At 40.2% G+C, this 27,333-nt stretch overlaps 1 protein-coding gene across 3 annotated transcripts in view; it reads right to left on the minus strand.

Annotated features, from left to right (window-relative positions):
• Positions 1-24,207, minus strand: part of si:ch211-129c21.1 (uncharacterized protein LOC563087 homolog) — a 71,866-nt gene extending 47,659 nt beyond the window's left edge. For 2 of the 3 annotated variants that reach the window (XM_052037750.1, XM_052037748.1), the window contains exon 1: positions 24,084-24,207. The gene's annotated coding sequence lies outside the window, so the exon portion shown is untranslated. Of the gene's footprint in view, positions 1-23,634; positions 23,772-24,083 lie in introns of those variants that run through there. The other variant, XM_052037749.1, reaches the window with a different exon arrangement.
• Positions 24,208-27,333: the final 3,126 nt, after the last annotated feature.

The raw sequence follows: 27,333 nt of genomic DNA on the forward strand, positions 1-27,333 counted from the left end.
CTGCATGTATAACCAAAATTTTGGATGCAACATATTCAAGTTTAAGCTACCCTTTACCAAAGTTTAAGTTTTGTAAATAAATTCTAATTCCTGCCAAATGGCTGGTTGTGTATCAATTCATAGCTTTATCTAACTGATGAGTTCTCCTCTTAATCTTGTCTGCTTTCCAAGCAAACAATGATGCTACATCACAGAAAACACAGGGGGAAGGTGGGAAGGAAAAAGGAAAGTGTCTGGACTTTTCACTTAACCAAATGTACTAACTTGAAATGGAAATAACTAATAGCACCCTAGTACAATGGCTTCCAGTTCTTTGTGACATCTCACCATTAAATATCACGTGAGATATTGCTGTGCTCCTAGAACAAGGCCAAAAAAAAGGAACAGGAGTAAGGTATTCTGCTCCTTGAGCCTTCTCCACTGTTCAAGATGATCACCACTGGGCCAACCTTCCTTAAATTCATGTTCCTTCCCCACCTGTATAACACTTGATTTTCTTAATTTATTAAAAATCTATCTCAGCCTGGAATAATTCAGACTCCATAGCTTTCTGGAGAAAGGAATTATAAAAAGATGGCCTTATGAGAGAAGCATTTCTTCCTCTCCTCAGTCTTAAATGGATACCTCCTTATTTTGAGACTATGCTCTTTGATCTTAGACTCTGCCATGTGGGGAAACATCCTTCCAGAATATGGCCTGTCAAGCCCCTTACAAATCTTAGAGCTTTCAATAAAATTACCTCTCATTTTTCTAAACTGCATTGTGTATACATCGAACATTGTCAACCTTTTGACAAGGACCCACATGGAGGATTGGTCCACAAGGTTAGATCCCATGGCAAACTGGATCCAAAACTGGCAACTGGCTTGGTAACATGAAGCAGAGGTTGCTTTGATGATTGGAAGACTGTGACCAGTAGTGTATCATGGGACTGGTGCAGGGAACCTTGCTGTTTGTTATATATATTAATGACTTAGATATGAATGTAGGAGGTACAAATGGAAAGTCTGCAAATGACATGAAAATTGGTAGTGTTGTTGATGGTGAGGAAGGTAGTCTTTGGCTACATAATGATACTGATCAACTGGAAAGCTGGGCACAGCAATGACAATCTAATTTAAACCTAATAAGCGTAAATGATGCATCCTGGGGGAGGGGGATATATACAGTGAATGTAGGGCCCAACTGAGTATTGAGGAACAGAAGGACCTTGATGTACAACTTCAAAGGTCCTTGAAGGTGGCAGCACAGGTAGATAGGTTGGTGATGGCATATGGGATGGTTGCCTTCATTAGCTGGGGCATAAAATACAAGTCCAAGGAGTCTTGGTATAACTTTAAAAACATTGGTTAGACCACAGCTGGAATACTGTGTGCAGTTCTGGTTGCTCCACTGTAGGAGGGACACTGTGTACTGGAGAGGGTGCAGAAGAGATTCACCAGGATGTTGCCTGGATGAAATGTTTAAGTTATGAGGACAGACTGCTAAGAAAACAAGGCTGGGTTTTCCTTGGAGCAGAGGACGCTGAGGGAGGACCTGACAGAGCTATATAAATTATGAGCAACACAGATAGGGTTGATAGTGAGAAACTTTTCTGCATCATGGAGATATCTACAACCAGAGGGCATTGGTTTTAGATGAGAAACAAGTGGTTCAGAGGGGATAGGAGGAAGAATCTTTTTTTTAAACCCAGAGGGTGTTTGAAGCCTGGAATGCACTGCCTAAGAAAATGATGGAGTCAGGTTTTCTCAGAGCATCTATGAAGCATCTGGATGAGCATTTGAATCATTGAGGCATAGCAAGCCACGGACATAGTACTGGTAAATGGGATTAGTATAGATAGAGACTTGATGGTCGGAATAGATACACTGGGCCAAAGGGCCTGTTTCTGTACATTACAAGGCCAGCAGTCTATGAGAATGCCATCCCTACAAGTTTCCCCAAAACCATACACTGTGCTTTTTAAAAAATATATTATTGTTTTCAGTCTAGGTTCAAAATTCTGCAACTGCTTCCGTAGAGAAAGAAAACCTTAACAGCTATCCCTACACTATAGTAGATATGAAATGAAATTTGAGAAAATGTAGTTGCTTTTGATCAATAAAACTGATGGCTCACTATCTAATGAGAAAATGGATTGAGAGTTATAGAGAAACCTATTAATGACTTTTCCTGCAGGGAGGCTAGTCAACTAAGTTATTGTTCTCCAGAGCTGTGGGTCTCCAGATGGGGTTAAAGAAAATCCAAAATAAAATAATCAAAGATAGATTTCATATAGAATGGTGCTGATGGTCTGAATAGTCTTTTCGCATTTTGGATTTCCTATATTAATCATGAATTTTAATATAATTCTCAGTAATTTATTTGGGCAAAAGTAAAAAGTATAAAAGCTGACTATTTTTAATTGTAGAAATATGAATGTTAATCTATGTATGTATCTTTAAAATAGTCAAACCATTTGCGATGGGCACAAAAAGAATCAAAATGATTGACAACACATCTGCAAGGAAAACAAATTTTATAGAGCATACTAATATAAAGAACAAAATGGGAGAACCTTTTCCCCTTCTTTCAATCCAAAACAATCTTCAGTTATTCAAGCTCTAGGTTCTTGTATTTATGAACTGGTATACAGTAGCGGGGAGCCGAAAACCATTAATTAAATGTAATACAAGAAACATAGTATCAAACCAGTGCACTACTCTTCAGTAGTCAATGACAATTTTGAGAAACACCATTTCAGCTGTAATATTAAACAAAACTAATCCTCCTCAGAGTGATAATCAAATATCCAAAGACTTCAGCTAGCATACTGGCAGGTTTCCAACAGCTTCATGGAATGTGATTATCAGACACACAGACCACAACACTATGGCTTAGTGGAAAACATGCTAATACAAAATTGAAGGGCACTCTAGGAAAAAAAGCTTACTTTTAAGAAAGCACAGAGGATGGGTTAAAGGGTTTAGAACCAGTGTTAAAAATGAAAATGAAACAATATTTCTGATGTCAGGATAAGGATGAAGTTTGCAGCACTAAATGCAGGAGCAATGGTTGAAAAATAAGTGATAACAAACTCTCAACATCACTCCACTAGATGCTTGCTGAAGCCCTATGGAAAGATGCATTCATAAATAGTAGATTTTGCTGCAACAAGCAATGATAAATACCAACACACTCTTCTACAGAGAATGCAGCTCAAAAACGGGACTTCTTGATCTTTAGTTAATTAACTGAGTAGTCTGGTATCCATGAGAACCATAATTAAATAGAAGTTACAAAGAACAAATTCAGTCATAATTGTCGATATCAGTCCTTCTCCTCAACATACATTCTAAACGTATTTGACGATCCAGTTCCCATTTCTCTTTATCCACCTTTCCATCATCTACATGTCTGACTTAGTCTGAACATGTTGAAACATTCTCTGATTTATCACCAACTCTATTTGTGATTTCCTTCATTTCACAACCCACAGTCAAAAAAATAGTACCTTTTGCTCCTCACATATGCTGCCTGACCTGCTGACTATATCTAGCACTTCATGGTTGTATGACGTTCTATCATCCTTAAGCTTACCTAAGGTCTGTTCTGTAAGTTGTTGAAAATGTTGATAGCAGCACTTCCCTGTATAACTCCGAATGGGAAGTGTGCACTGTCAGAGTTTTGGATGAATGCAAGTATACAGAGAGTGGCAAGTAAGAGTTCAGCCAGCAAATCACTGGATTATGTTGATGGAACAGAAAATCATTGGAGATGACAAATAGAAAAGGGTTGCATTTCCAGCTGAGCCAGAATTAGGGGTAGGTGGTGACATTGCAGACGTGGAAGTAGAAGGAGATGCAGACATGCAGAGGACATGTGATTGGATGCTTAGTTCAGGCTCAGAGAGGGACTAGAGACCCAGAAAAAGAATGGAACAAGACGTAAGGGGCAGTAAAAAGTGGGCAGCATCGTGGTGCCACATAGGTCCAGGCACCTGGATACTGTTTGTGTGGAGCTTGCACATCCTCCCTGTGATTATGGGGGCTTCCCTGGAGAGCTGCAGTTTCCTCCCACATCCCAAGGACATGCTGGTAGGTAGATTAACTGGCTACTGTTAATTGCCCCTAGTGTAGGAGGTGATAGGAGAATCGGGGGGAATTGATGGGCACATGAGGGAGAATAGGTTACAAGGAAAATGAGTAGGGGAATGAAACTGATGGGAATGTTCTGAGAGCTAGTATAGACTTGATTGGGATCGATGGCAGTTGGGATTCTATGTCGTGAAAAATATGAAATCATGTTACATTTTGTTCAATATTATAATTATGTTCCTATGTTCTAGACACTTCAATGTCTGGAAATCGACCATTTATTCTGTTTCACACTTCATAATTTTAAATCCCTTTGTCAAGGCATCCTGGAGTTTCTTAAGTTCCATTAGATAAGGATGCATGGAGTTGGGGGGTAATGTATTAGCATGGATAGAGGATTGGTTAACCAATAGGAGGCAGAGAGTTGAGATAAATGAGTCCTTCTCTGGTTGGCAATCAGTGGTGAGTGGAGTGCCACAGGGTTCGGTGCTGGGCCCACAACTGTTCATGATATACATTAATGATTTGGAAGGGGGGGACCAAGTGTAGCATATCCAAGTTTGCTGATGACACAAAATTGAGTGGAAAATTGTGCTGAGGATGCAGAGAGTCTGCAGAGAGATGTAGATAGATTAAGTGAGTGGGCAAAGGTCTGGCAGATGTTGGTAAATGTGAGGTCATCCACTTTGGAAGGAAAAATAGATGATCAGATTATTATTTAAATGGTGAAAGAGTGCCACATGCTGTTGTGCAGAGGGACTTGGGAGTGCTTGTGCATGAATCGCAAAAGATTGGTTTGTAGGTGTATCAGGTTACGAAGAAGGCAAATGGAATATTGGCCTTCATTGCTAGAGGGATTGAATTTAAGAGCAGGGAGGTTATGCTCCAACTGTAAAGGGCACTGGTGAGGCCACACCTGCAGTACTGTGTGCAGTTCTGGTCTCCTTACTTGAGAAAAGATATATGGCTTTGGAGGTGGTGCAAAGGAGGTTCATCAGGATGATTCCAGAGATGAGGGGATTAGCCTACGAGGAGAGGTTGAGTTGCCTGGGACTATACTCGCTGGAATTCAGAATGAGAGGGGATTTTTTAGAAACATAAAATTACGAAAGGGATAAATAAGATAGAGGCAGGAAGGTTGTTTCCACTGGTAGGTGAGACTAGAACTAGGAGACATAGCCTCAAGATTCGGGGAAGTAAATTTAGGACAAAGATGAGAAGGAACAGCTTTTTCCAAAGAGTACTGAATCTGTGGAATTCTCTGCCCAGGGAAGCAGCAGAGGCTACCTCATTAAATATATTTAAGACACAGTTAGATAGATTTTTGCATAATAGGGGAATTAAGGGTTATGGGGTAAAGGCAGGTAGGTAGAGCTGAGTCCATGGCCAGATCAGCCATGATCTTATTGAATGGCAGAGCAGGCTCAACAGGCCAGATGGCCTACTCCTGCTCCTATTTCTTATGTTCTTATGTTCCAAGGGTTACTGCCCAGTTTTGTGCAGTTTTCTTCCTATTTGCATTTCCTTATACCAGGTAACATCCCAGTCAATGTCCTGTAGCTTATTAATTGTTCTTCCCAAAGGGCAAACTCTAAAGCTGAACATAATAATGCAGCTGTGCCCTTAAAAATATTTTCCCTAGACTTCCCATACTTTTGGTTGACTTAAATTTTGGTCCCCTTGTTATGAAACCACATATTTAAAACTTTCCAAGTTGACTGACCCTCTGGTGGTGAAGCCTTTATCCATGAATTTGTGACCTCCAAACCATAGAACATAGAACAGTATAGCACAGGAACAGGTCCTTCGGCCCATGATGTTGTGCTGATCTAATTAAACTACTAATTAAATGCCTAACTAAACTAATCCCTTCTGCTGACACAATCTCCATATCCTTCCATTCTCTGCATATTCATGTGCCTATCTAAGAGTGTTTTAAATGCCTCTATCGTATCTGCCTCCACTACCACTCCCGGCAGTGCATTCTAGGCACCCACTGTGTAAAAAAACTTACCCTGTACATCTCCTTCGAACTTACCCCTCACCTCCCCTGCCACCCCACCTTACATGCATTCCCTCTAGTACTAGATATTTTGGCCCTGGGAAAAGGTACCAGCTGTCTAACTCTATGCCTCTCATAATTTTATAAACTTCTATCAGGTCTCTCCTCAGCCTCCGGCACTCCAGAAAAAAAAACAACCCAAGCTTGTCCAACCTCTCCTTATAGCAAATGCACTCTAATCTAGACAGCATTTGAGTAAACCTCCTGCACCCTCTCCAAAGTCTCCACATCCTTCCTACAATGGAGCAACCAGAATGGAATGCAATACTCTAGATGCAGCTGAACCTGAGTTTTATAAAGCTGCAAATAACTTCCTGACTCTTGAAATCAATGCCTCGACTAATAAAGGCAAGCATAATAAATCCTATCAATCTGTGCAACCACTTTCAGAGAGCTAGATCCCTCTGTACATCAACACTGTTAAGGGTCCTGCTATTAACTGTGCATTTTCCCTTTACAACACCTCACACTTGGCCAAATTAAACTCCAATCTACCACTTCTCCACCTGTATCTGTAACTGATCTATATCCCGCTGTATCCTTTGACAACCTTCTGCACTATTCACAATGCCACCAATCTTTGTATTGTATTTGAACTTATTAAACCACCCATCATGTTTTTATCCAAGTCATTTATATACATCACGAACAGCAGAGGTCCCAGTATGGATCCATGTGGAACACCACTAGTCACCCACCGCCATTGACCACTACTTTCTGTCTTCTATGGGCAAGTCAATTCTGAATCCAAATGGCCAAGTCACTGTGGATCCCATGCATCTTAATCTTCTGGATGAGCCTACTACAATAAATCTTGTCAAACACCTTACTATAATGCATACAGGCAACATCCACGGCTCTACCTTCATCAATTGCCTTCGTCACCTCCTAGAAAAACTCAATCAAGTTAGTGAGATATGACTTGCCCCTCACGAAGTCATGCTGACTGTCCCTAACTGGGCCATGGTTTTCTAAATGCTCATAAATCCTATCCCTAAGAATCTACTCTAATAGCTTCTCTACCACTGACATGAGACTCACTGGTCTATAGTTACCAAACCGATTGCTTTAATACTCCACTTGTTCAATTTTCATCCACTATCTTACAAAAACTCAAGACCAAAACTCAGTCTTTAGTTTTGGTCCACAGGAAGGCCTACTTCGACATCATACCTTGCTTGTCATTGTTGACATACAAGGGCTCTCTATCCCCAACACAACGCATTGGGCAGAAAGTAAAGAGTAGATCCTCCTCAGGTTAGCAGGCCGTGACTGCTGTGGTACCACAGGGATCAGTGATTGAGCACCAGCTGTTCATGATCTATGTCAACAATTTGGCTGAGGTAGAATGTCCCATTTCCAAGTACGCTGATAATGAAGCTGAGTGCTGTCACACTATTTGGTCATGGAGCCAGTCTCTTCATGAGTCTTGAGTAAAGGGGATCTGTAAATTGACGGCAGCTGCCATTAAATTTTCAGAATTCTTTTTACGTATATACCACACATATAGCTTGAAAAAGCAGCTCATGCACTGTACTCTTCTGGGCCACTCGGATGATCTCCTTATAAAAACAATCAATTCAGTGCCTGCTTTTTTATCAAAAATGGTTAAATATTGCTGGAACTACAGTTAAAATATTTTTATCATGGTTTAAACTAAAAGTTATGGTGTAACTTCATTATTTCACATCTTATTTTTTGATTGCAGTATGCATAGTAATCCATACACGCAATATATAATGCAGAGAGTATCACTGTAATATTTATTTTGACCACCACAGGATCTCTGATCGTTGGTGAGCTGAAAGCTTATCTGTGAATTGAGGGCTTGCCTGGGAAGATGAGAATCTTGCATCCACACACAATGTCCAGTCCAGCAGAATTGGTGCTTGAAGATCATACTTCTGGTATTGCTGATATTAGCTTCTGTGAGGTTGCTGGCATTAGATGCATAGGATCTTCTGGAAGCATTATTAACCATGCCTCTCCGGACTCTTGTCCTGTTGTCAGTAGGTCACAAAGGTTTTGCATTCAAAGAGCAGTGAGGGTTAAAATTGCAATATAAAACCATTATCTTAGTGTCCTTCTGCAGGTCATGATCAGCAAAAGGGTGTTAGAGTAAAAGAATCTGGGCACTGGATTTGTGCTGAAACAGTGAAAATGTACCTTTGGAAAACAAACTTGGATGAGCAATTGATCAATTAGCCTCAATGTTCATACATCCTCCATAAAGCAGTGGCTTTGTTTGAGGGAAAGCATTCTACCTCGAAGCTGAAGAGAGAGAGAAGGAAAGAAAGGGGGAAATCCACTTCCAGCAGCCCCTGATCTAGGAAATGTCTGTACTTTCTGCAGCCATATCTGTAGTTCTAGGATCAGGCGTCAGAGAACGCAAATCACCAGTGATGATGTACAATGCAGCGTTTATAGTTAGTATCACTGGGGGGAAAATGGAATCAGAAATTCTATGGGATTTCTATCATTAACATCAGATGTAATTTTCCCAAGTATTCCCTCTTTGATACCCCATATGGGGCAAGTGGGGAAAAAAAAATCAGTGAAGTATCATTAGGAATAAAACGAGCAACTCCAACCTGGCTAAGTAGCACTTTAGGCAATACTTTTATGTAGCAAACAAGTAACTGAATCAATTTATTACAGGTTTGGTAGCATTGTTACCAAATGGTAGCATTACTCCTCTAGTATCCACACAATAAATGCTGGCCTTGCCAAAATACAAATCCCATGAATAAATAAAAATGTACAAATAAATAGGTATTTTTCTTGCTGCTGCTTAGAATGTTTTACTTAATGAATTTGTGATAGCATGTTAGCAACAATGGATCTCTCTTAAATTGCAGTCTCTATTCTGTAGGCAAATATAACAGTCAATTCCTGCATGCAGCAAAATCCCACAAGTACCAAATAAGTGAGCAACCAGACAGTCTGTTTTGTCTGTTGGAAAGGCGATTTACGAGGAAGTTGCCAGGGCTAGAGATTTATTGTTATGGGGAAAGACTGTCTTGGTTGATGCTTTGGAAAAAGGAGACTTGGGGAAATTTTTTTACTGAGTTGTAAACGATCATGAGGGGTCTCAAACAGTGTACAGGAAGGATTTATCTTGCTTGACAGAGCGGTTGTTAATTAGGGAACAAAGATTCAAGTTAATTGATAGAAGAATTAGACAAAAGTCAACAATTTTTTTAAACCAAAGAGTAATGGAGGTCTCTTCCTTCATCCAGATCATTAACCAAACTGATGGCAATGTGACTAAGTTTGCAGATGATACCAACATAGGCGGAGAAAGAGGTAGTGTCGAAGAGGCAGGGAGTCTGCAGAAGGACATGGATAGATTGGGAGAGTGGGCAAAGAAGTGGCAGATGGAATACAGAGTAGGGAAGTGTGGGGTTATGCGCTTTGGTGGGAAGAATAAATGAGAATCAGGTTTATTATCACTGACATACATCATGAAATTTGTTGTTTTGCAGCAGCAGTACAGTGCAAGACATGAAAATTACTGTAAGTTACAAAAATAAATAAATAGTGCAAAAGAGGAATAATGAGGTAGTGTTCATGGGTTCATGGACCGTTCAGAAACCTAATGGCGGAGGGAAAAAGCTGTTCCTAAAATGTTGAGTGTGGGTCTATTTAAAGGTGTAGACTATTTTCTAAATGGGGTGAAAATTCAGAAATCAGAGGTGCAGAGGGACTTGGGAGTCCTTGTTCAGGATTCCCTCAAGGTTAACTTGCAGGCTGAGTCAGTAGTAAAGAAGGCAGATGCAATGTTAGCATTAATTTCAAGAGGACTAGAATATAAAAGCAAGGATGTACTGCTGAGGCTTTATAAGGCATTAGTCAGACTGCATTTGGAACATTGTGAGCAATTTTGGGTCCTGTATCTAAGGATGGGCTGGCCCTTGAGAGGGTCCAGAGGAGGATATGAGAAGCGTTTGATGTCTCTGGGCCTGTACTCGATGGAGTTCAGAAGGATGAGGGGGGAATCTCATTGAAACCTACAGGATACTGAAAGGCCTAGATAGGGTAGACATGGCGAGGATGTTTTCATTAGTAGGAGAGTCCAGATCCAAGGGCACAGCCTCAGAATGAAGGGATAAGAAGGAATTTCTTCAGCCAGAGGGTGGTGAATCTGTGGAATTCGTTGCCACAGAGGGCTGTGGAGGACAAGTCAATGGGTGTATTTAAAGCAGAGATTGATAGGTTCTTGATTGGTAAGGGGGTTAAGGGTACGGGGAGAAGACGGGACAATGTGGTTAAAAAAAAACCAGCCATGATTGAATGGTGGAGCAGACTCGATGGCCTGAATGACCTGATTCTGCTCCTACAGAATATGGTCTCAAAAAGTGGAGGCAGAGGTCCTCATCATTCTTAAACAGTTCCAAGGTGAGCAGTTGAAAAGCGGTAACTTTCAAGGTGAAGTACTGAAAGCCAGGAAGTGGGAGTAACCCAAATAATTTTTCACCACAGTGCACTCATTCTGTGCTGCAAATTTGTATCATTCTATTGTGCTGCTTTGAAGAATAACATTGGCCAGAAAACATTTTCAATGGACATTTCAATTAAAATCAAGGTCCTGGCTTCACCAAATTCTGTGTAAATATGCATAATGGCTTTAACCTTCTAACTCAAAGAAGATTGTTTCCGAATAAGACAAGCTCAAACTTGGTGCTTTTGCTGATTTAATCAGCCTTACTATCTCCTTTTTATTCAAGTGCCATACATAAACGTACTGCCACTGCAGATCTCAAGCCTGTAATTTTATCTGAAGTTTTATTCTTTTCCAACAATACAAACTCCATTCATAACACACATGTGCCAAGTTCTCATTGTTTTCTAGTCTTTTTAAAATATTTATCTTTCAGAATTATACATGGAGGATTTTGGAAATGGAATAAGTTTGATCCTTTTTAAAACTGTAAAGTTAAATTTAGCTTGCAGATTATAAAGGTTCTTAATGGAAAATAATGTCGTCAGGGTGATAAATCTTCTAATTATCAAGATTTTATGCTACCAAACTAAGAAAAAAAGCAAACAAAGTGCTACATAAATTGGTTTAACTATTAGCATCAGAAAGAATGTCCTCGCTCGTCACACAGTTTGATTTAAAAGTGATAAGCAGAGCAAAAGGCACTCAGACTGGTTTTGCAACATCTCAACTTACTAAAACCTTGGAGAATTTTATAAAATTGGAAACCTGACATCGTTAATGGCTAACCGTGTATGGTTTCAGTCTTACTTGGTTTACTAATATAATTTTTTTTTCAACAGCAAGTCAGTGTTTATTAGAATTTTAACTGGCAGCGTAACTGAAACCATGGTCAGAAGTTACATTAATTAATTAAAATGTTTGTGAAATACCCCACCAGCTACTGTACAATGAAAGGTATTGGCAGTGTATTTCTGTTGCACAGGACTCATAAGTTAGATAAAGAGTCAAAACATACAATGAATAAGCAGAGAGTGCCACAAAACATTTCCCAATTTTCAGAAATGCACAATAACTGAATAGATGTACATCTCAGAAAAGGCAGGCAAGGATGGCAATGAGTTTAAGGAAAAATATAGATTCTTCACCAGTCCATGAATTAGGATAACATTAACTTTCATATTATACTGAACTTTAAACCTCAAAACCAATTTCACATTAGACTGAACTTTAATCCTTAAACTCAAGATACCAAATGAAAATGCCTCTTTCTTTAAATAATGCAGTGGCTCTGACATCCAACATCATGAAGTGCTTTGAGAGGCTGGTCACGGCACGCATCAGCTCCAGCCTCCCAGATAACCTTGACCCACTGCAACTCACCTATCGCTGAAACAGGTCTACAGTGGACGCCATCTCCCTGGCCCTACACTCAACTCTGGAGCATCTGGACAGTAAAGACACTTTTGTTAGACCATTGTTTATTGACTACAGCTCTGTCTTCAGTACAATAATCCCAAGCAAACTTGTCACTCCAAGACCCAGGACTCAACACCTCCCTCTGAACTGGATCCTTGACTTTCTAACCAACAGACTGCAATCAGTGAGGATCGGCAGCAATACCTCCAGCACGATTATTCTCAACACTGGTGCCCCACAAGGCTGCATCCTCAGCCCTCTACTCTACTCCCTATACACTCATGACTGCGTGGCCAGATTCTGCTCTAACTCCATCTACAAGTTTGCAGATGATACCACCGTCATAGGCTGTATCTCAAACAGCGATGAGTCGGAGTACAGGAAGGAGATAGAGAGCTTAGTGGAATGGTGTCATGACAACAACCTTTCCCTCAATGTCAACAAAAGAGCTGGTCATTGACTTCAGGAAAGGGGGCGGTGGACATGCACCTGTCTACATCAACGGTGCTGAGGTCGAGAGGGTTGAGAGATTCAAGTTCCTGGGAGTGAACATCACCAACAGCCGGTCTTGGTCAAATCACGTAGATGCCATGGGCAAGAAAGCTCACCAGCGCCTCTACTTCCTCAGGATGTTAAAGAAATTTAGTTTGTCCCCTTTGACTCTCACCTACTTTTATTGAGGCACCATAGAAAGCATCCTATCTGGATGTATCACAGCTTGGTATGGCAACTGCTCTGCCCAGGACCGCAAGAAACTGCAGAGAGTTGTGGACACAGCCCAGCGCATCACGGACACCAGCCTCCCCTCCTTGGACTCTGTCTTTACCTCTCGCTGTCTTGGTGAAGCAGCCAGCATAATCAAAGACCCCACCCACCTGGGTCATTCTCTCTTCTCTCCTCTTCCATCAGGTAGAAGATACAAGAGCCTGAGGGCACATACCACCAGACTTAAGGACAGCTTCTACCCCACTGTGATAAGACTATTGAACGGTTCCCTTATACAATGAGATGGACTATGACCTCATTATCTACCTTGTTGTGACCTTGCACCTTATTGCACTGCACTTTCTCTGTAGCTGTGACACTTTACTCTGTATTGTTATTGTTTTCACCTGTACTACATCAATGCACTCTGTACTAACCCAATGTAACTGCACTGTGTAATGAATTGAGCTGTACGATTGGTATGCAAGACAAGTTTTTCCACTGTACCTCAGTACAAGTGATAATAATAAACCAATACCAATAATGCACTTATCAATGTGGATCATAAAGGAAATTATTATTTGTTCCAAAGCACTGAAATCTAATCTGGAGGTAATAAAGATACACAAGGGTTTTTGGCAACAGAGTGGCTTTAGCAGGAACGGCAACATCAAAGTAAATGAAAAGTGTAAGCATTTAAAGCTCAATAATACAGTTTTATCCCAAGAATGTGGACAGAAAAGGAAATGGCACCAGAAAAAAAGATCAAATTATGTTTTAGCTTCAACAATAGAATTCATTCACCTGCAGAATAAAAATATAAGACAGAGTTTTCATCACAGCAGAACATATTTATTAATTGATTTCAGATAATTTTCCTTCACTACACAACAAGGAAGTCTATTTGCAGTTAATTGTTGTGCATAAAATGATTTTTCTACTAAACCTGTTACTCCACATTCATCTAATGTGGCTAGGTGTAGTATTCACATTTACTGGCATAAACACACAGTGAGGGGTTCCTTTTTTTTGACTGCCATTCAATTTGCCAGAGTTGTCTCAGTTCATTAACTACTACTTAATATGCTCCAAAGCTGTGACGTATAAATGAAGATTTAAATTGAGGAACTGTTTCAGGGTTGAGATGAACAATTTACAAGTATTAGTACCTTTTCTTTTGCAAATCTATTACAATATTGTAGCGAACTACGAATATCAAACAAGGCAGTTTGCTGGAGATGTTCCACTGCTACAATAGAAATGCCCTTCCCAAACTAGAGCTTAAGAGTTTTAAATGCTCACAATAAAAGTTATTTTTCTCTTCAGCCTGGTATTTTAAAAGAGAAACAAACCATGTACACATAAAAAGGAAGAAAAATCCAAATGAAAATCTACCCTTTGTCAATCTTCTCTATGTAGACATTACATAAAGGCTGCAGTTGAAATCGGCAAGGAGCTATGATTTTAAATTCTCCAAATACTCCAATTTGCCAGTGTACATAAATAGGACAAAAGTCAGACATGTGGTGTAATCAGTTAAGTCAGTGCAATGGTCAGAATTTGCTCCTACGGGGAGGCTGGGGAAGGGGTAGGGGTAGGGTCAGGTTAGGTATAAACTTATCAGGTCGGTGAAATTAGCATACTTCTCCATTAAAAAAACAACTCAGTTCTCCCAGTGGCGTATTTACTACAGAACAGTTCGGAAAGCCTCAGATTCAATCACCACTCTTTGCTGATTTAATTCATCTTCACTAGGGAAGAAATGAGCACAATGGGGGAAATTCTACAGCACCACTGAAAATTGCACAACTACATCTAAACAGAGAACAGGATTGCACTCTATCTTAATGAGTCCAACAGACTGCCATCATTATTCACTTTAGTGAGAAATGAACATTTGGGTGAGGTCCTAAATGGCTGCTGTGCATGTGAACTGCAACCCATGTAATCAGCACCTTCAAGAGTAAAAAATATGGGAAAAGTACTCCTCACAAAACTCAAAGCCACTCAAATTACTAGCCACATTCACCGTGGTCAAATTAATTTTATTGTAATGCTCAATAGCTGTCCAGCATTACCAGCTGGCTTAACACAAACCATCAGCTGAACCTGCAATATTCCAGTCCGTATGAAGTAATTTCAAACATCAGGGGCTTCATCCGAGGTATTACTGGGTGAATCAATATATTCAAGTTGTAGACATCTGTTATTAAACACGAATCATATTAATAACCAAATTGATCTTTGGCCATCTGAATTTTGCATCTTTGGTATTTAACTAAACACCGATCAATCTCCCGCATTATAAATGACCACACTTCAGAATTATCTTATTGGCATCTTCAAATGCCCCAAGGTTGAAGAAGACCCTTTTAAAACACATGTTTTTTTTCATTATTTTTCTGCTCATGATACATGCAGGTAGTCAAGACCAAGTGCTGCTTTCAAATGAATGGCTGGAAGACATGTAAGTAATTGGATGAGGTCATGCAAAAATGATACAAGTTCTCATATTAAAGTCATATGTCATATAGTGTATTCTCACCATAAAGTACAGCTTTATGTACTTTCGTAATAGTAACTGCCTGGTAAACTTCTTGATTACAATTGCATCCTCTCACTAGAAGTAGCATTGGTAAAAAAAGTAAAAGAAGATAACATAAGAAATAGATGGAGTAGACCATTTGACCCCTTGTGCCCATTCAATATGGATGGCAGATCATTTACCTCAACACCACTTTCCTGTACTAACCTCGTATTCTTCCATTCCCTTAATATCCAAAAATCTATCAATCCCTGTCTTGAATATACTCAAAAAAACTAAATATACTTAAGGTCTGAATCTTCACAGCCATCCTTGACAGCGAATTCCAAAGGTACACTATCCTCTGGGTGAAGATATTTCTTCTTATCTCAGTCTTGAATGACTGACTCTTATTTTGAGATTGTGACTCTGCTTTGACACACCAAAGCCAGTAGAAGCATCATCCTTGCATCAAGTTTGTCAAACTTTGCATCATCAGTAAACTTGGATGTATTACCTTTGGTTCTGTCATCCAAATTGTTGATATGGAAATTTTAAACAGTCCAAAGCCCAGCATTGATTCCTGCAGCACCTCATTAGCTACAACTTTCCAACCCTAAAATGATCCATTTAACCGTCCTCTGTTTTAATCCATTAACCAGTGCTCAATCTAGACCAGTATACTACCCAGATTTCCATATTTAATGATATCTTGTGTGGCACCTTCTTGAAAGCATTCTGAAAATCTAAATACACTACGTCCATTGATTCCTTCTTATCTATTCTGCTAGTTACTTTCAAAAGCTCTAAAAGATTTGTCAAACATAATTTTTCCACATTGACTCTGCCCCATCCTATTATATTCTAAGAGCAACTTTTCAATAATGAAGAATTTTCATCACTAGAATAATTACGGCACGACATAAACATATAGGTAGTTTCGATTATTACTAATGATATGGAATTGATAATGGTGAAAGATAAAAAGAACAGATTCTATTGAACTGAAGACTTGTGCTTCAGCACTAATCATATCTACAGTACATCACTGGCATTTATCTGAAAAAAATGCTGTTCTCAAAAAGCAGCACAAAAATAACCCTTGCAATTACTACCACGTTAATCATCACTATATAGAGGGCATCATTTGACAGTGCTTTCAATAAGCACGTACTCACAAATAACTTCCTCTTCAATCTCTGAGCTCAGGCAGGACCACTTGGCTCCAGATCTCATTAAGCTTGGGTTCAAACATGGACAATGGAGCCAAATTCTGAAGGCAAAGCAAGGCAAGTTGCTGCCCTTAATTTCAAGTCAGCTTTCAAATAAATAGTATTTAATTGCACAGTATAACATTGGTCAATGAGAAGTGTGAAAGGGAGAGAAAACATCTTAAATGGCTGGCTTCATACCCACAACAAGGAACATGGTTTTGCTCGTTGGAAGATGATCATCTCAACGCCAGGACATCATTGCATGGGTTCATTGGGACAGGTCTCCCAAACCAACCCTATTCAACTGCATTTCTTTGTTCAGAATTTGTGATATTCGAAGGACTGCACAACATTCAGTTTCACTTGGAACTCCTTGCTAATGATGCAGTCCATACCTATATGTGCAAAATCCTGCCTGGACTGATAAGTGAAAACTAACATTTGTGTCACAATGACCATTGTCAAAAACTGAATCCAACAATCTTCACTAGATATTCAACAGCATTAGCATTGCCAAATCCATCATTATTAATACCTTGTGTACCAGGGGACATCAAACCAGATTAAGAATAACACGGCTGTGCAGTGATTAGCACTGCTGCCTCACGGCACCAGCAACCCAGGAGTTTGTGCATTGTCCATTACTGTGCAAGTTCCCTCTAGGCACTCTAGTTTCACTGAACATGGCAAAGATTAATTGGTTACTGTAAACTGCCCATAATGTGGGTGGGTGGCAGGAGGATCAAGAACGTAAGAGCTGATGAGGAGACAAGATGGGAAAATGGGATTAATGACAATGAGTGCTTGATAGTCAACATGGATGCAGTAGGTCATGGGGCTCGTTTCCATGCTGTATGACATGTTGATAGAAGCACTACTATTGCAGAACTAAAACTGATTCGTCTTAAAGTATGTAAACATAACACATGTTGATTCCTAGTTGATGTTAAAGGAATACTAAAATGATCACTCCCTCCCAGCATAGTTCCAACCTTTGCTGACTTTGGAATCCAGAGACCCCTGGGTTCCAAATGGACCAATAATTGGTTTATATTAGAACCTAGGGTTCTTCTGGATCCCAACTTTTGAAAGAGCCCAGTTAAATTCATGTATCCCAGTTCTCATTGAATGGAAATATTAACTACTTTCTCCTTTCTCTGCTGAGTATCTTTTAAATGTTGTTTTATTTCTTTTCAGCATTCATAATATTTTACAGAATTTTGAAATCAATTCACTGAAGCTCAGGAAGCCACCTGACATGGGAAGCCTGGAAATGCCACACAGAGTTTTGAGCAAAAATTTCATTCTACTGTGATTTTCCTAAAGGATGAGTCCCTGGATCATGGAAAGCAACACACCAAGATCCAAACTATTCCTGGCCCAATAGTCATTCGCTTACACTTTCCTGCAATGGTCAATGGATATTGTCCATGTAATCCTACTTATGTATCCTTTCTCAGACTCACAGGCCAAAGCTAATTATGTACCTCTACTTTTACCACAATGTTACATTCTAGCATATTTTGAAAATTTACAGGCACACTGTGAAACTGGTTTACAAACAAGATTTCTTATCCTGCAGGCAGATAACATACCTCACCAAACATTTAATCATAATGTAAGAAAGCAAAAATTAACTTCCTGAATATAATTTTCTGCTGTAGAATTATTGTTGACGTACTCATTTCACATGGAACCCTCTCCACCTTTACTCCTCACTAATTTTGTGGGCAGTACATCAGTAGATTCCAAGTTAAGTATCTTTGAACTTACCATAGATCACTTTTATTTTTCTTCAAAATGCAGTCAGTTAAAAATCAAATTTAATCCATCTTTCTGATGAGGCATTATGCAGACTCCATTTGGCTTCTTATGAAATATCCCACAGCATTGCTCAAACAACAACAGAATTCTTCAAGTGCAAAGATACAACTCTTACTCAAGACAACACCACTAACCTTTTATTAGAAACTTAACTGTCTACAAATTCCATGTGAAGCACTATGGAATGTTTCCTAAATATGATAAGACAAACTTTAATGCCACTTCTTTCTTCCTGGGCAAAAGGGAAGAAAAAGGCAACACACCACTGGATAAAAGCTTTGAGTTGTTTTTAACTTCAGAACACACAAATCCTTTGTGAAATGGTGTTCCAGAAAACAAATGTGAGTGTCCCAATTAAAATCTATCAACTACCTCTTACTAAAATGGCATGATATGTCAAGAACCACAAAATATTACTGCAACTCTGCTTGAACGGTTGTCTTATTAGTTAAAAGAATTAATTTTTCAATTTCCTGTTGCATAATTGTTAATGTTACACTTCTCATTCCCAAACGTCAATTTGAAATAAAACTTAATTTATAGATTTATTATTAAAAGTGTGTAAATGACAGGGAAAAGAAACTGCCCCAAACTTCTTGAAATACTCTAGTCATGGCACCATACATTCTGTACTGTGCAGCACTCAAAGTACAGTTAAAAATCATGGAATTTAAGTAGGGCTATTATTTACAGACTTTTTTTAAGTAATGCACAAGTAGATAACTGAAATAATTAAAATGAAAGGAGAAAATCACCAGGTTCTATGTGAGCTATGTACAAAAAATTGCAACATCCAGAACAAAACACTAAACATTGTAGTCAGAGGATGATTTAAATCAGTTGCAGTTACCATTTCATAGTTCTATACAGTATGACATGCCGGAAGATTTGAATATTATCTGGAGAGAGGAATATCCTAGGATAATCCCAATCTCAAAATGGTCTGCTAATTAAGAATAGCCATTTGCCCTGGATCTGTACAGTTATATCCCAAGTCAACACTCAAAATGCAAAATAAAAATTGTCAAGAGATATGTATGATGAAGGTTGAGCGACAATGCTGTGCCTCATCTGCTACAACTTCCCATGGGAGTCGAGCTAACCTTCAGAATAAATTAAGCAAATCCAGATTGTGGAAGAAATCTCCACTAAGTGCAATCCTCAATCAATAACTGCATTTGCATTTTCTACAAGGGCAATTATATAACCTCCAACCAACTCTGAGCACTCTACCCAATTATGGCATGCTAAAGTACTCATCTCAAATTAGTCTATAAAGATTGTTGTAATTGCCTTTATCCAACAACCCACTTTGGAACCCCTCTTCCAAAAAAAAATCTTTAATAGGCATTATGAGAATTGTAGGAATCACCAGTTGCTGGCCTGCTAAATAACATATCTGGTACAGTACAAATTTACAAACTGGAATTATTCCAGACTAATTATTAAATTTATGCCAAAATAACCCAAAGATAAAAGATGGTCTAGCTTCAAATGGCATGGAAGAACTTGTTACGATCTCTATCATAAGGGACAAGGTATTGGAACAAGGTAATGGGACAAAAGGCAGACAAGTTGCCCAATAACCTGCACTCAAGGGTTTGAAAGGAAGTGGGTTCAGAGGTTGTGGAGTCATTTGTTGGATTTTTCAAAACTCGCTGAGTTCTGGGAGAGTACCAATGGATTGAGAAACCATGAATTCAAGAGAGGGAGACAAAAAGTGAGAAACTTTAGGCCTGTTAGCTTAATGTCCATTAGAGTAATAGAGTTATACAGCAGGAAAACAGGTCCTTCAACCCAACTCGTCCATGCCAACTGAAGTGCCTTCCTGAGTTAGTCCCATTTGCCTGCACTTGGCTCATATACCTCTAAACCTTTCCTATCCATGAACCTATCCAAGTACCCTTTAAACGTTATAATTGTAGCCGTCTCTTCCACTTCCTCTGACAGCTCATTCCCTTTACACACCACTCTCTGTGTGAAAAGCTTGCTCAGCTTCCCTTTAACTCTTCCCTCTCTCACCTTAAATCTATGCCCTCTAGTTTTAGACTCTCTTACCCTAGGAAAAAGACTGTGACTATCTACCTTATCTATGCCCCTCATGATTTTACATACCTCTACAAGGTCACCCTTCAGCCTCCTTTGCTCCAGGGAAAACAGTGCCAGCCAATCCAGCCTCTCCTTATAACTCAAGTCCTCCAATCCCTGCAACATCCTTGTGAATCTTTTCTGCACCCTTTCTACCCTAATCACATCTTCCTATTGTACGTCAACCAGAAATGTGCACGATACTCCAAGTGCGGTCTCACCAATGTCTTGTACAGCTGTAACATGACAGCCCAACCCTTGTACTCAGTGCCCTGTCTGATGAGTGCCATACGCCACCTTCAGCACCTTGTCCACCTGTGTCCTCACTTTCAGGGAACCATGTACTTGTACCCTTAGGTCTCCCTGCCCTGTCATTCACTGTATATATCCTGCCCTAGATTAACTTACCAAAATGCATCACTTCATACTTGTCAGAATTGAATTTCATCTGCCACTCCTTTGTCCACTTTCCCAGCTGACCCAAATCCTATTGTAACCTTCGACAACCTTCTTCAATGTCCACCAAACCACCAATTTTGGTGTCATCTGCAAACTTACCAATCATCCCATCGACATTCTCTTCCAAATTGTTAATATAGATGACAAACAACAGGGGACCCAGCACTGATCCCTGTGGCATACCACTGGTCACAGGCCTCAAATCTGAAAAGTAACCCTCCATTACCACCCTCTAACTCATACCACTAAGTCAATTTTGTATCCATTTGGCTAGCTTACACTGGATCCCAAGTCATGTCATCTTCAGGACCAGTCTACCATGCCTGATCTTGTCAAAATCCTTGCTATAGTCAATGTGGACAACATCGACCACTCTACCCTTGTCAATCCTCTTTGTTACATAGAACATAAGAAATAGGAGCAGGAGTAGGCCATCTGGCCCATTGAGCCTGCTTCGCCATTCAATAAGATCATGGCTGATCTGGCCGTGGACTCTGCTCCACCTACCTGCCTTTTCCCCATAACCCTTAATTCCCCTACTATGCAAAAATCTATCTAACTGTGTCTTGAATATACTTAATGAGGTAGCCTCCACTGCTTCCCTGAGCAGAGAATTCCATAGATTCACTGCACTCTGGGAAAAGCGGTTTCTCCTCATCTCCATCCTAAATCTATTCCCCCAAATCTTGAGGCTATGTCCCCTAGTTCTAGTCTCGCTTACCAGTAGAAACAACCTTCCTGCCTCTATCTTATCTATCCCTTTCATAATTATATATCTTTCTATAAGATCCTCTCTTATTCTTCTGAATTCCAGCGAGTATAGTCCCAGGCAACTCAATCTCGCCTCATAGGCTAACCCCCTCAACTCCAGAATCAACCTGGTGAACCTCCTCTGCACTGCCTCCAAAGCCAGTATATCTTTCCTCAAGTAAGGAGACTAGAACTTCACACAGTACTCCAGGTGTGGCCTCACCAGTACCCTGTACATTTGCAGCATAACCTCCTTACTCTTAAATTCAATCCTTCTAGCAATGAAGGCCAACATTCCATTTGCCTGTTAGATAACCTGTTGCATCTGCAAACCAACTTCTTCAAAAGAAACTCAATCAAATATGTGAGACATGATTTCCCACACACAAAGCCGTGCTGAATATTCCTAATCTGTTCTTTGCTTTTCCAAATGCAGATAGATCATATCTCAGAATCCTCTCTGGTAACTTTTCCACCACTGGCATTAGGCTCACTGGCCCGTAGGGCCCTGGCTTGTCCTTGCAGCTTTTCTTAAATAAAGACAGAACATTAACCACCTTCCAGTTTCACGGTACTTCACCTGCGGCTAAGGAAGATATAAAAATCTCTCCCAGGGCCCCAACAATTTCGTTCCTTGCTTCCCATAATGTCCTAAGATGCACTTGATCAGGACCTGGGGATTTATCCACCTTTATGCACCTCAAGACTGCCAACATCTCCTCTTTCATAATATTGATAACTTCCAGGACATCACTGCTCTCTTCCATGATGTTCCTAGTTTCTATGATCTTCTCCATGGCAAATACAGGTAAGTATCACTTAGAACTTTGCCCATCTCTTGTGGTTCCATACATAAATAACCACACTGATCCTTGAGAGGACCTATTATCTCTCTACTTATTCATTTGCTCTTAGGATTCTCCTTTACCTTATATGCCAAGGATATCACATGGACTTTTTGCCTAATTTCCTTCTTAAATGTTGTTAGCAAGGTGCTGGTGTCTATAATCAGGGAAGAACTAGCAAGTCATTTAGAAAAGCTTAATGTTATCAAACCAAGTCAACATGGTTCTAAAATTTGCTAGAGTTATTCCAAGGTTCTATGCAGCAGATTAGATAAAAGCACATTCTACAGATGTAGTGTATTTGGATTTCCTAAGGCATTTGACAAGGTGCCACATAAAAGGCTGGTGCCTTTTAGTTTTACCAAAACTGTCTTGTTGTCACAGTCAGTCACTTGCTGCCTCAATGAGGAATTTTAGTTATGTGCTAGACTGGAGAAGCCAAGGTTATTGTCCTTGGAAGAGAAGTTACAGGGAGATCTGTTAGAGGTATTTAAATTCATGAAGACTGGGTAACTAGAAATTGTTCTCATTGGCAGAGTGGTCAAGAATTAAAGGACAAAGAATGAAAGTGATTGGCAAAAGAAAAAAATGTGACATGAGGAAAAACATTTTTGGAAGCATCCATATTCAGGAATACACTGCCTTGGGTTGTGGTGGTGGCAGATTCAATTGTAACATTCAAAAGGAAGCTGGATAAGTAACTGATAGAAAAGAACTTGCAGGATTATGGGGAAAAGGGACTAGCTGAATAGCTTTTGCATAAAGGCAGTTTTGACTCAGCAGACTTCTGCAGTCGTTCAAATCTGTGCTACTAGATACTTTCAAATTTATCTGAGGGAACAGACAATTCAATATTTTATCAAAAAGATAACATCTTCATCAGTCTGACACTCCCTCTCTGTCATGCACTGGAGTCTCAGCTGGACTTTTGTGCTCAAACCTGCTAGAGTGGTCTTGAACTCACAAATTTCTGACTTGGTGGCCAGTCGTTTGTCATGTGAGCCACAAGTAAATGGGTTCACACCTGCTCTTGCACATCTGGGTACAACTGTCAGACCAACCCAGATACATTGGAAGCTGGCTGTTCACCCCCACGACCAAAGAAACATAGTGGTCAGCTCGGTAGCAGCCCCTCGTTCCCAGCTCTTTAAACAAAAAGGCAGAAGCTCTTCTTGTTTGCCCTGGTCCAACAGTTTGAAGTAACGGCCTTGTTTGACAGTTACTTACCGAACCAATCGGTAAAACGGGATCACATTTCAGTCAGAAACGCCGTGACCTCCCTCAGATTGTGGCTATCCGCGTCGATGTCGTCGAATAAAACACGAAACACCGAGCGTCAAAACCGCCCTCCGCCCTGAGCTGAGCTGTCCCGCCCCGCCCCCCTGACCTGGCGGCACCAACGGCCGGGCACGCGATGCCAGCCCAACGGCCGGAGCACGGGGGCGAGCGCAGGTCACGCCGGGCACTGGCTCCGGCGCCCATGCCCACAACATTAAACCTCAACATCCCATTCTGCAGCTTAACTCTGGTCTCAAACTTATATTTTAATAAAAAAATGCCCAACCCTCTTCACCTGAGACAGGTAAATCATTAATCAAGAGGAAGGCGTTTGCTTATGTCTTTTGTGATTTATAACTCATTTCCCCCTACTTAGATTGTGAACTTTAAAAACTTACATCTGGTTTCCGAGTCAGATGAGATCACTTCTTGCAGCTTCCACCAAGCCTTCGTGATTAACTTTTGAACAAGAGCAAAGTCCAGTGCAGAGGTTCCCATGATTCAAACTGTTGGAGGATGCTGGTGGCAATGGGGGTGGACTTGACGCGCCATCAGCTGGCGAGAGACTGAAAGCTGCCCTGGATCGCGGGATTGGATGAAAATAGATGGTTTGCAAATACTTAGATTTTTAAAAATAAGTGTTAATTAAGTTTTATCCAAAAGCAAATTACTACGCATGGTGGAATTCTCAAATTCAGAACAGGATACTTGAAAGATTCTGCAGGTCAGGCAGCGTCTGCGGAGACAACAGTGCAAGTTAAGACGTGAAAGTCAAATATTACAGAAATATTGGTTAAAATCTGAAATTAAAATAGAATATGCTGGTAGTGTTCAGCATCTGTAGGGAGATAAAATGTATTAACCCATGCTGGTCGATGTGCTGATGAAAGATTGTTGACCTGAGATACAGAACACATAAACAGAGACAGGAGCTCGCCATTCATCTCGTGTCTGCTCAGCAATGGAAATAGATCATGACTATTCTTTTACCTCAGTGCTAATTTTCAGTGTTAACAACATATCCCTTTATTCCCTTAGTATCCAAAATTAATGATGAAATTGTTTGTCAAAAGTGGAAACTGTGAGTTGTGTTTCAAAAGGAACAGAGCCAAGGGAGAGAAGTGTAAAACAAGCACATACAAAAATCACAAACTGATGGTAAGAATCAAATAGAAATAATCAAGTTGCATTTGCATTGAACCTTTCAAGATTGATCTTTACCTTAAGTCATTCTAAAGCTTTCTACAATGAACAAAGTTCTTTAAAAATATTGTCATTGCTGTAATATAGGAAAACAGCCAATTTGAACATTGCAAGGTACCACAGACGGCAATGAGGTAAAGGACCGGATTACCTGGTTAAGTAGTACTGTGTTGCAATGTCACATTAGATCATGCACATGAATTATAACCATCTGACTCAGTGCCGTGGCTGCATTCATGCCTCTACGGTTAAAGCAGAACTGAGGAGTAGGATGGTTCTGAAGTGAGTCAGCTGGAGGGACTGTGCCAGAAAGATAAAAAGCCATATCATTCTGGTTATGTTCTATGTAATTCAATTATTCTTGACAGCACTTAAGAGAAGCTATAAAGAGCATCACATACTTCATATTCTCAACAGATGTCAGCTCATGTTTACTGGATACTGATACTCTCCACCACTGTGCAACTTGGCTCAACTGTTAGTGACAATCTTCCCGCAACAACCATGGATAAACTATCTGTGGTGTAAATAAATTAGAGTGGGTAATGCATGGAATCTGCCCGGAATTTTTGAGGTACCAGACAGTCTGAAGCCCTTTCCTGGAAACCCAGCTGATTCAGGCAACCTACGAGATACAACCACACCACTTCCCAAGGCCAAGCTGTTGACATACTCTCTTTGCTCCATAAGTCGACACCCTACATTCCAGGAACGTTAATGTAACCTCAAGAAAGCCAAGCAGTAAATATGTTAAATGATCTCTATCCCAAGGCATAACCTGAAATTTAGCAGTATAGTTCTTTGAATATATTGTGAACCAAGACTTCATGCATGTATTCAACATTTTAAAGACAATGAAATACCACACCGGGAGTAAAATACAGATGAATGGTGTGATACAGGTTTGATCCCTGATCCACAGTGAATTAACCAGCAGACCTCAGTGGAACAATACCAAGCATGCTACTTTGCTTTAAAATTAAGTGACTAAGCTGTAAAAACCAGATAGGCTTCAATTTGGGAACAGGTTTATGAGCTTCACATATTTTGTATCTGAACTTTTCATAAAAGATTTTTATCCAAAATTTCCTTTCTAAACATTGTGCCTCACCTGCTGAATATTTCAGATTTTGAGATCTGCAGGGTTGTGCTTTTCAATATCAGTTTGCCCAGTCTGTCACAGAAACTTAGTTCCAACATTCTACTGTACTATCTTATCTTGAAGGCAATTGCCAAGTTTAATAGCAGAACAAGGATGGAGAGGTTGGTTTCATGATTATCTAAAAATGAGATCAAAGTCAGGATTTTCCTGCTATTATGGTACATTTTGCACAGGTATAATTAGTGCAAAGGCACATCTATAGCTTTGTGGATATGGCCATAAAACAGACTGTGAAAAAATTATGCTGTGGAAAAATCTGAAAGTGCAGGATGGCACTGCCACTGAGGGCTTGAACAATAAAACTTCCTACAAGGTGAGATTGGGCAGCATAAGTGGTAATGACCCATCACTCCCATATGAGTTCAATGCCTTTTATGCACACTTTGATAGGGAGAACTATGACACACCCACCTGAGGCCTCACATCTCTGGATGACTCTGTATTTTCAGTCTCTGAGGCCAACATCCGGGCATCCTTCAAGAGGGTGAATCCACAAATGGCATCTGGTCCAGACAGTGTAGCTGGCTGAGTACTAATGATCTGTGCAGACCATGCTGGAGTATTTACGGACATATTCAACCTCTCGCTTCTGCAGTCTGAGGTTCCCACCTGCTTCAAAAAGACATCAATTGTACCGGTGCCCAAAAAGAGCACGGTGACCTGTCTTGATGACTACTGTCTGATGATACTTACATCAACTGTAATAAAGTGCTTTGAGAGGTTGGTTATGGCGCGAATCAACTCCTGCCTCAGAGATGACCTGGATCCACTCCAACTTGCCTACCGCCAGAACAGATCAACAGCAGATGCAATTTCTCTGGCTCTTCACTCATCTCTGGACCATGTAGACAACAGGAAATCGTACGTCAGGCTGCTGTTCATCAACTACAGCTCGGTATTCAACACAATCATCCCATCCAAACCCATCATCAAGCTTCAAGACCTGGGCCTCTGCACCTCCCTCTGCAACTGGATGCTCAACTTCCTCATCAGAAGACCTCAATCAGTGAGGATCGGTAACAACATTTCCTCCTTGCTGATCATCAACACAGATGCACCTCAAGGTTGCATGCTTAGTCCCCTGCTCTACTCTCTATACATACATGACTGTGTGTCTAAACAGAGCTCCGATGCCATTTTCAAATTCGCCGACGACACTACTGTTGTTGGACGAATCACGGGTGGCGATGAGTCAGATTACTGGAGCGAGACAGGACACCTGGTTGAGTAGTGCTGCAACAACAACGTCTCACTCAACGTCAGCAAAACTAAAGAGCTGATAG

This window comes from Pristis pectinata, chromosome 24 (assembly GCF_009764475.1).
Source record: "Pristis pectinata isolate sPriPec2 chromosome 24, sPriPec2.1.pri, whole genome shotgun sequence".
NCBI lineage: Eukaryota > Metazoa > Chordata > Chondrichthyes > Rhinopristiformes > Pristidae > Pristis > Pristis pectinata.